Source organism: Helicoverpa armigera, chromosome 12, assembly GCF_030705265.1.
Source record: "Helicoverpa armigera isolate CAAS_96S chromosome 12, ASM3070526v1, whole genome shotgun sequence".
Taxonomy (NCBI): domain Eukaryota; kingdom Metazoa; phylum Arthropoda; class Insecta; order Lepidoptera; family Noctuidae; genus Helicoverpa; species Helicoverpa armigera.
This window is the reverse complement of record NC_087131.1, coordinates 1885984-1895485: the sequence shown is the minus strand read 5'-3', so window position 1 is coordinate 1895485 and position 9502 is coordinate 1885984. Positions and strand designations below refer to the sequence as shown.

The 9502-nt window shown below is 34.7% G+C and overlaps 1 protein-coding gene across 2 annotated transcripts in view; it reads left to right on the top strand.

Annotated features, from left to right (window-relative positions):
- Positions 1–5767: 5767 nt before the first annotated feature.
- Positions 5768–9502, top strand: part of LOC110380854 (muscarinic acetylcholine receptor M2) — a 40564-nt gene continuing 36829 nt past the window's right edge. For both annotated transcript variants that reach the window (XM_021340984.3, XM_021340983.3), the window contains exon 1: positions 5768–5960. The gene's annotated coding sequence lies outside the window, so the exon portion shown is untranslated. The remainder of the gene's footprint in view (positions 5961–9502) is intronic.

Here is a 9502-nt window from a genome sequence, read left to right as displayed (position 1 = left end):
AATGTCGGCCGACTCTTAAGTCTGCAGTACGAAAGATACTTAGCTATTTTCAAAATTAAAGAATAGTTTATAAACTGTTACCTACCCAATCAAATGGTGAACGTATCCCAATTTCATTTGGTGGTCAGCGCATTTCTTCTTCCATACACTCCTTCAATATCTGCCCTCATCTCACAAGTAACATTCTTTATACCTAGCAGTTTCCAGTCACGTCGACTTTTACACAATCCATCCATCGCTACATGATGACAATGACAAATGAAACTTGATGTCTTTCGCGATACGTAAAATGTATTTTCCAATATACTTTCGAGTAAAATCACAACATTAAACCGTTGAAACTTACATAATTGGAAAATTGCCCACCATTTTGAATTCCTGTCCCTAACGAGCACTTCCCATAGGATTATATGTATTTAGCATTCGAAGCACGATCCTCATGTTATTTGTATTGCAACCATTGCTGAGACGAGGGTCGACACCTCAGCAAGATTTGACACGCTTAGAAACAAGGGAGGTACCACTTCCACGGAGTAAGAAAAGATAGCGGAGATGCCATAATGCAGGTAGGTCAGGCGAATTCTTCTAGGTCAAATTCGTATGGAAGGAATGACAAAACGATCAGTTACGAGTGAAACGAGGCGTTTTTATTCTTTGGGGCATATTTCAACTATTACAAAAAATGGTCGGGTCCAAAGAAAGCGTACCTGCAAGGTCGAAAACAGTAACGTTCCTCGTCCCCCGCTTACCAGCATTTTGTCGCGCTACTTTCTTAGGCGATTTTTTGCTCTGGCACCTCCGCTAGTCATTACATTCTCCATGAGCACTTCTATTTTATTGGCTTTTATTGCTCACTCAATGTCTAAGGTGTGGTGAGAAATAGCATCATCTGTTTTGAGAGTCTTTTGTTTTTGTGAGATATTTTGTGGTACCCTTGTTTTGTATATGGAATGCCTCGTATGCTTGGGTATGCAAAGGAATTCATAGTACTCTGTGAAAGAGATAATTCTATTATGAAATGTTAAAGTTTGTAAGCATGTATGCATATAGGTAAGTATGTTTTTTACTCTTTCGCAAAAGAAAAGTACTGGATAGTACTGGATGAGTTTTGATAAAGCTTGTCAATAATATAGCTTGCATAAAAGAATAACCAACCGGCAATGTTAAGGATGTAGTATTTCTAAAGGCATTGCTGCTAAAAATAAAGTATCAACACACTTAAGTATCAGTTTTTCATTAGTGCTTCCAATAGCAGAAAAAAAATCACTGAAAAGTCAACATCGAGAAGTAATTGATAAAAATCCAATGCATGCCAATTTATTCGTTTCCAACCCAATTATATTGATTCAATAGGCTCGAATGACTTCATACAAAAATAATTGTGCTTCCATGCAATTTTTGTCATATTCAATTGGATTTTTTTGCTACTCAGAGAGCGATAGTAACAATAATGTACAAGTGTTCACTTACCTATATTCAGGTAATTTTAATGTAAGTACATATTCATTAATTCAAGAATCTAAGGATAGGATTTTAAAACTACTGCTGTGAGTAGGCCTCTATATAGTAGACTATTACACAAAAAGAGACAAGTGTACATAAAAAGTTACACAAGGCAGTTTTTTTTATTTCAGATATTTTTCTTACGATATACGATGGCCATTTTTCTTCGTCAGGCGTTTTTCGTGGCACTCTGGACACTATGGGTACAAGGTAGGTACCTACCGTAGCATAATATATCCTGTACACAACACTTACTATGTCTTGAACTTGCTATCTCTTAGAAAGCGACCTTTTTAAAGCCTACGACTGGACCGCTGTTGTCATTCCATTTATTTTGCTTATAATTATATCTTAGAGGATAATTTCAATAAATTAATTAGATCAGCTTGGACTGCCATACCTACACGAAAGCATTCACCACTACATACAATTAAAACCTCATTCTGTATCTGTCACAACAGTATTGTTTAAATAACAAAACATTTAGCGGTAAATACATGGAGGAAAGAAATATGAACGGAGTTGCCAAAACACAGGTAGGTCAGGTGCCACCCGCTAGGTCAAATATATACGGTGACTAAAACAATTAGTTACGAGGCCTTGACAGATGCATCTGTCGACTACTCTTCATTTTATAGAAAACGGGCGGGTTTCAAAGAAGGCGTGGCTAGTAACTTTCCTCGTCCTCCAAACACCTGCATTTTGGCGACACTCTTTTTTAGGAGGTTTTGATTTGTTGCCTGGGTAATTGGGTTGAGGAGGTCAGAAACGCAGTCGCTCCTCGTAAAACACTGGTACTTAGCTGCATCCGATGAGACCGGAAGCCGATCCCAACATAGTCAGGAAAAGGCTTGGAAGATGATGACTTTCTTAGTCGATTTTTCGTTATGACATCTCCACTGATCATTTTATTCTCCATGGGCAAATATATTTAGTGGTCACTGTCGAAAGCTGCCTTTAATTTCAAATCGTTGGCTTCCACAATGGTCCTTGAAGAAAATTTCCCGTGTATGTGGGTCAGAAAAATAATAGTAATATTATGCGCAGATTTCAAAGCGAGTGCGCGGCGATTTCGCTTTGATGTCAGTGGAAAGTAAAGTGTCGTTGTGGCGGTATTGCGATATTAACGTTGTAATGTTGTGGTATTTTTTTACTGTTTTACTTAAGCAGATAAATTTTTGAATGATCTGTTTATACTAGTGCTCTAGTAAGTAGTTGTAGATGAGATCCTGTAGTAATTACTGTAAAGAAACTATATCTGTATTGTACAATCATAATTATGTGGATTAATGCTCCATTTTTCTCCGTGTGAGAGGAGGCCTGTGCCCAGAAGTGGGACGAAAAAAAAAGGCACTAACAGAATTATGTGGATGATCCTTTTGCTCACCTTTGAATAATTATAGTCAATGATAATGAATAGTCTAGGATACAGGTGAAATTGTGTTTAAAAACTTGTACCTATATAACAACGAATTATATTGATGCGTAATAAACTGGTAATAACAATATATCTGTAATATCAATTTGCAACCACATTGTGTATATTTGAACAGAAATGTTAAATGATATTATTTATTTCGCAGAAATTATGTTGCAAACAGTTATTGTATTACCTGAATATTATTTACCTAAAGTCATAAATATATGTATTTACCTGAAGCGATATGGATGAAATTATGTATCATCCTAGACCTATTTACACACATCGTAATACTGGTGACCACAGACTCTCCAATTGAAAGTTTTTTTTGGATTCTTGTTTTTTTGACATTTCAAAGTAGAACGTCATTCGCTTTTTGCATGGCTCAATCATTTTTACTCGATTACCTGAAAGAGATTCGATTACATTTCAGAAGTGCATTTCGTTCAGTCAATTTATTGAGCTACAAATCGAAAACAATATGAATCCAAAAACCATATACTTACATAATTTTCCCTATTTCTACTTTCCATATCATTACAACATGATTCCTGAACCTATTGCGTATTAAAATAAACGACGTAACTTAGGAACTAACATTAACAAGTAACCTTCCCAAGACATTTTGGAATTGAACCGCGCCGCCATTCAAGTTGTAACCAACTCAGGTCCGAGTTCACTAGCAACGTAAACGGCAGTTTTCTTAAAACAACCGTTTACTATGAATCTTCACGTTCATTTATCAAAGTAGACATTCGACTGTCATTCAACACCTTTGGCAGTCGATACAGGTAGTCAGAAGCCAGTAAGTTTGACAACCATTCTTACCTATTAGTATTGGGTTGCCCGGATAACTGGGTTGATGAGGTCAGATAGGCAGTCGCTGCTTGTAAAACACTAGAAGTCAGCTGCATCCAATTACATTGGAAGCCGACCCCAACATAGTTGGGAATAGGCTCAGGTGATGATTATCAAAATAACAGTTGTTTTATGAAAAACGGGCGTTTATGTTGTCGGTGAATTTGGACTTCAATACGCTCGGTAGACCGGTGCTCAAATATTAAGAAGCTAGGAAGCAAGCTGAGCTTAGTGCAGGTACACGGTTCTATTAATATACTAGGTAGCTGTTGCAGGGTTCAATCTGTTTTGTATAGTACAAATATAGTAGTACCTATATAGTAAGGAAACTCTCCTCAAAATAAATAAAACAATCTAGTATCATCATTATAAAAATATTTTTTAATACTCAACAGGCTCGTTTTTCACCACTGTTCTCACTTGATGGTAAGCGACGATGTGGTCGAAGATGGAGTATACTCGCCTAGAAGTATCCTATTCACTCTTGGCTTGAAGACTTTCAGGTTGTTATTGATTAATATGACATACCTGCTGTTTTACCTGTTTTTCGAGGGAAGAGCTACTTCCCGTAATAAACAGTAGCCAATAGGCTCAGTATTATTGATATCAAGACAGGTACTGAGTTACTTTTGCATTACACTGGAACAAAATTTTAGTAAGGATTTGTTTAACAAATCTAGACCTAACCCAACGTTTGCATAAGTGAAATCGTCTACGTATAAAAGCCTAACTTTTGAAAAGCAGACACTCTATATACTTACCAATATTCAGAACTTCAGATTAATTTCCTTACACCTATGTAACCACGAAGCTATACTTATCTATCATCTGTCATTAATTAACTCCATAATGTGAAGATCACGATAACTGTTCTTTATGAAGGTACGATCACAAATTATTGGGGTTCCTATTACCTATTATGTAAATTCAGAGTAAGATAATTACTTTTTATGGCCATTGGGTTCAGTTATATTTATGAAGACCATAATTTTGTTAGATAAATTTATATTTGAAGGAATATTTGACGTTATAATTTTGAATTAAGTTGCAATTTAAATAATTCAAATTATATTCATGTTTCAGATTTCTTCATACACTGTGAGATGTATCTCCGACGGGGTACAGGTGAAACCGCGGTAGAAGGCTAATCGTGTTTATCACGAACTATTTCCTGCATTCTCACTGAAGTCCCGAAATAACTAACTAAAACTAAGTAAAGAGTCCTTAAGACCATCTTAAACGTACTACTTACGTCTATAAAAAATGTGAGAAACAAACACACATTTTTGATTATAATGTTACTCAGTATAAAGGTTTTCTTAACACAATTATTTTAACTCCCATTTATTCAACAGTTCACATAATTCAAAATAGGAAAACGTCTAAAACATTACACAACCAGACCATACGATATTAATCAATTCACAAACTCTATAATCCCAAAATCCACCATACGACGCTAGGATTAAGTCTCACACTCTGAATAGATTAGAACTACACAAACACATACACATAAATAGTACTATAGTAGTTGTAAATAATAGGTCAGATTCATACATATATGTAATTTAAGGTACTTGAATCAAAGACTTTTAATTTTATTTATTTCAGTTTGGTAGATAAATATGACGAAGGGAATGTATTTATGTGATTACGTTTATTCTAATAATAATTAGTGCAGGATTTAAAGTTTGACATATACTTTAAAAACATACTGTATTAAAATGTATAAAATGTTATGATTATAATTTATTAAAAATCAAAACATGAAAATACCTCAGTACCATTGAAATCAGTTCGTAAAAAATATGAAGTTGTTTTACTGAATGTCATTCTAGGTTCCAATATTAATATTTAAACTATACATTATAATGTCCAAAGTATCTATTAAAATCTCGACCGTGTCGTTTATACGGACAATCAACGTTGCCTGTTGCGTCGTAGCACCGTAGCACCGTAGCACCGCTACGCTTCGTAGCCAGTTATCTTGCGCGCCTCAGCCTTTCCGCTCGCGTATCACTCCGCGTCGCTCACTCAACTAACCCACTTTCTATTCGTCAGTTTCAACAGTGAATAATTTCAAACTTCACATTCCATTTTCAAATGGATATAGAGTTTTTGTTTTTTTACGCAGTGGCCAGTGTTCAATTATGAATGTTCTTGGAGTTAGTTTTTATCGGTAAGTTCTAATTTTGAAATATTAAAAGTACATTTGTTTGATCAGGCCATTGATAAATGAGTTCTGTTTTTAATCTATGGAGTGTTCTGAATTATTAATTGGAGTTTCTTGCGATTAAGAAAAATAACTGTTAATATTATTTTTTATTTTTTAAGTTTTGATTGCTGAAACCACAAAAGAGTCATTAGGGATATCCCTGAAGTTTTAAGTTAAACTTTCACGGAGCTGCTTGAAGCAGCAACCAAATGGGTTTTTGGTCTCTTGGGGGAAAGTATACGAACAAAGTCTCGGTGAGAACTACAATTGTCGTAACAAACGAGATGATAATATCTAAACTTTTGAAACTTTGTTACGTCGTTTTTGGCCGCTTATGATTTAAGATATTCTGTTTTTATGTACATTGTTTTACTTTAGTACTTTGTCTACAGTATTATGTAACGAGTATTTACCTACTCGCAAAAAAAACATTTTCTCGTAAAGAAACACATTTTTATTTGTAGCTTGTATTTAGTTACTAAATTACCTCATAATTAATGCTTAAGATTTTCTCTTCAATTAACCTTACATTTCAATTCTATATCAAATTATTGCCACTCATTTCAAAACTGAATAAATTGTAAAACAAAAACTTTAGCAAAAAAACAAATCAGAATTTGAAAAAAACATATTTTTAAATCAAAATATTCTACACAAACGCATAGCACTATTATAAGTATTCACAAAGAGGCTGAAATTCATGCCTTTGTCTTTGCCTTCGAGTACAAATGAGTTTTTATTGTACATTTTAATTAATAACATACAAAGGAATCGTCGAACGCAGCCGTTCTAAGAGCACAACTTTTTTAAAACCTAATTGAATAAATACTACCACTTATACATAAGAAAGTACATTAATTACTGACTGGACGTCGGTTGCAATTTGTAGATCATAATTTTTTTGACTTACCGCCGACTGCAAACTTTTAGTCGGCCGATAGTTTGATCAAGCCCGCAATCGTTATGGAGATATGTTTTATTTTTTTTTAATTTATTTATTCCTTTATTTCAGGCAACTAGGGCCCATAAAAATACAAATAAACATATATAGTACATTACAATACTTATAAACTAATACATAAAAAATCACCTAATCAATATATATATACAATACTATATCTATAAAAACTTAAACATACTATAAATACATAAAAAATAATCTTAAAAAAAAATATATAAGTAAGGCTGAATGTTTAGTATTAAATTAGACCTAATTATCTTTTAAAAATTCGACATAAGTCACACTGCTACCTATCCCCTCAAAAAAACAGTATGACATAGTATTGTTATTTAGTAACATTTTTATATTCATCACGGCATCGAGTGGACTTAAAGCTAAGCTTTCTTTTTCTCGTGTAAAACCGCTCCATCATTTTCGGGTTACGTTGACAGAATATCTAAGCGACATTGGAATGCATTTGTTTTCTTCGTGTCGCTATATTTTATCGGCTAGAGATATCTATGTACCTACAATATACTGTCTGTTAAGTTCAGTTGTAAATCATCTGGAAAAAGTTAGTATTCATCAATGCCAGTCTTGGCAGTCGTCTTCCTAGTAGTTAAAAGCATCAGTCTCTCAGGTACGAGTGTGCGCGTTTGATTCCAGATTAGGCAAGAATCAATATAGTTTTTCTAAGTTATGTGTTTACCCTGCAGTTGGAAAATTCGTAATTCGTAATAAGTTCAAACCTATAGTAGATCAACTGTAAGTCGGAACGTAATCAGGAATGGTTAGGTCACATTACTTTTATACTGCTTTTTAGTGGCGCAAGTCCATAGTTACGACCTTTCTAATAGTATAAAGAAGCATTCAGTTTCCAAGCAAAAATAGCTGAACCGATTGAAATGAAAGCCATGGTATAGATGTAGTACCTACTCTGGAGCTGGAGAATGGTATTTTTTTATCCAGACACAGGTCATAGTGCTTTCAAGACCTAGATGCTATCTAATTTTCCATATCCCTAAATATCAGCCCTCGTCTTCGTGATACACAGTTCTATATTTCTTCTAGTACAATTGATGACCACATCGGTTTCCTCACAAATGATTCTCTTTAACATTCTTTGTGGAGTTGTTGATGAAATAAATTGCATTTTGTGGCTCGCCTTGAACGTTTGATCGCGGGAGTCAAGGTCGATCAGTATGGTAGTATTGTTTTAGAACGATGTTTGGGAATGCCAAAGATTCTGTGTTTTTTTTCTATGGAGAGACTATTTTTAAATAATTGAAATAAAAGTCAACCTCAAGGCGCAGTTGGGTAAAAATGGACTAAAAATACCCTTTGTTTCTTCAGTTTATGTCAAAAAATATACATGTGCAATAAATATATACATACATAGGCACTTTAAAAAATAATTTAAAATGTTGCCACTATAATCCATATCCCTTAAATAAATACACACCGGCAATTAAGACACATTTTTTGGTAAAAGTTTTCTAAAAATGCGAGCCCTGTGGAAATAGGTACCTAAGATATATCAACTCTCAGAAAGTAACTGACTGATAACCAATACACAATTACTAGGTACACAATATCATACCTAAACTAACAACTAACAAAATATAATATTCAAAATCCAGTATTCATATTCTACAAACTGAACTCAGCACGTCTTACTTTGAAGTCGCCCGCATACAATAGAGGTAGACTTAACACATACTCTACAAAATCCGGATATGAGTTTGAAGACACTTCAATAAGCTTAAGTTCTCAAAGAAAAGGCTTTATGTCATTATGTTCGAAACAATGGAGGCTGTATGCGTTTCATCGGAAACTGGTGAACCTGTTTGGTGATCGTGACCTTTGTGGTGCTCCTCAAACTAGGTTGTGATGTTTTGATGATGAGCAGATAATTTTGAGTTTCAGAAGTTTAGTCTAATTTGTATAATAATTTTGTTCTACGATCAGTACTTTAGCCAACTGTCGTAGTATCAAAAAATACTTTGCATAGTCCAAGTAATAAGAAACTGGAAGAAACCTGTTACAATCATATTATAGTTTTTCTTACCTTTTTTACCATTATAACACCAGAACAAAGTTATCAAACAAAATGTAGATATAATTAAACTGGTACATAGTCTGTCAGGCGGCTGGCAGGAGCTGGATGCGAGAAGCCGAAAATCGATCTCAGTGGCGTGCACTTGGAGAGGCCTATGTCCAGCAGTGGACTGCGATAGGCTGATGATGATGATGATGATAGTCTGTCTACGCGACATGGGGAATATGTCTACACTCACATGATGAATAGCATCCTTACTTGTTTGTTTGTGTGTGTGTTTGTGTATGTGTGTTCAGTGGTGACTTTTCATGATAGTGATGTTTTTTTTACATTGGATATCTGGGGTTCAAAGTACCTGGCAATACTATCAGTATTGAACTTTGGAGATTTCATTAAGAGCGCTATTACAAAATCGAATCGCTCAGGTTTAGGTAAATTAGACGATAGCCGGCAGCACTTGCGCGCGTGTGCGTCTAGTGAAATACGCAACGCACACCTGCGGACCGC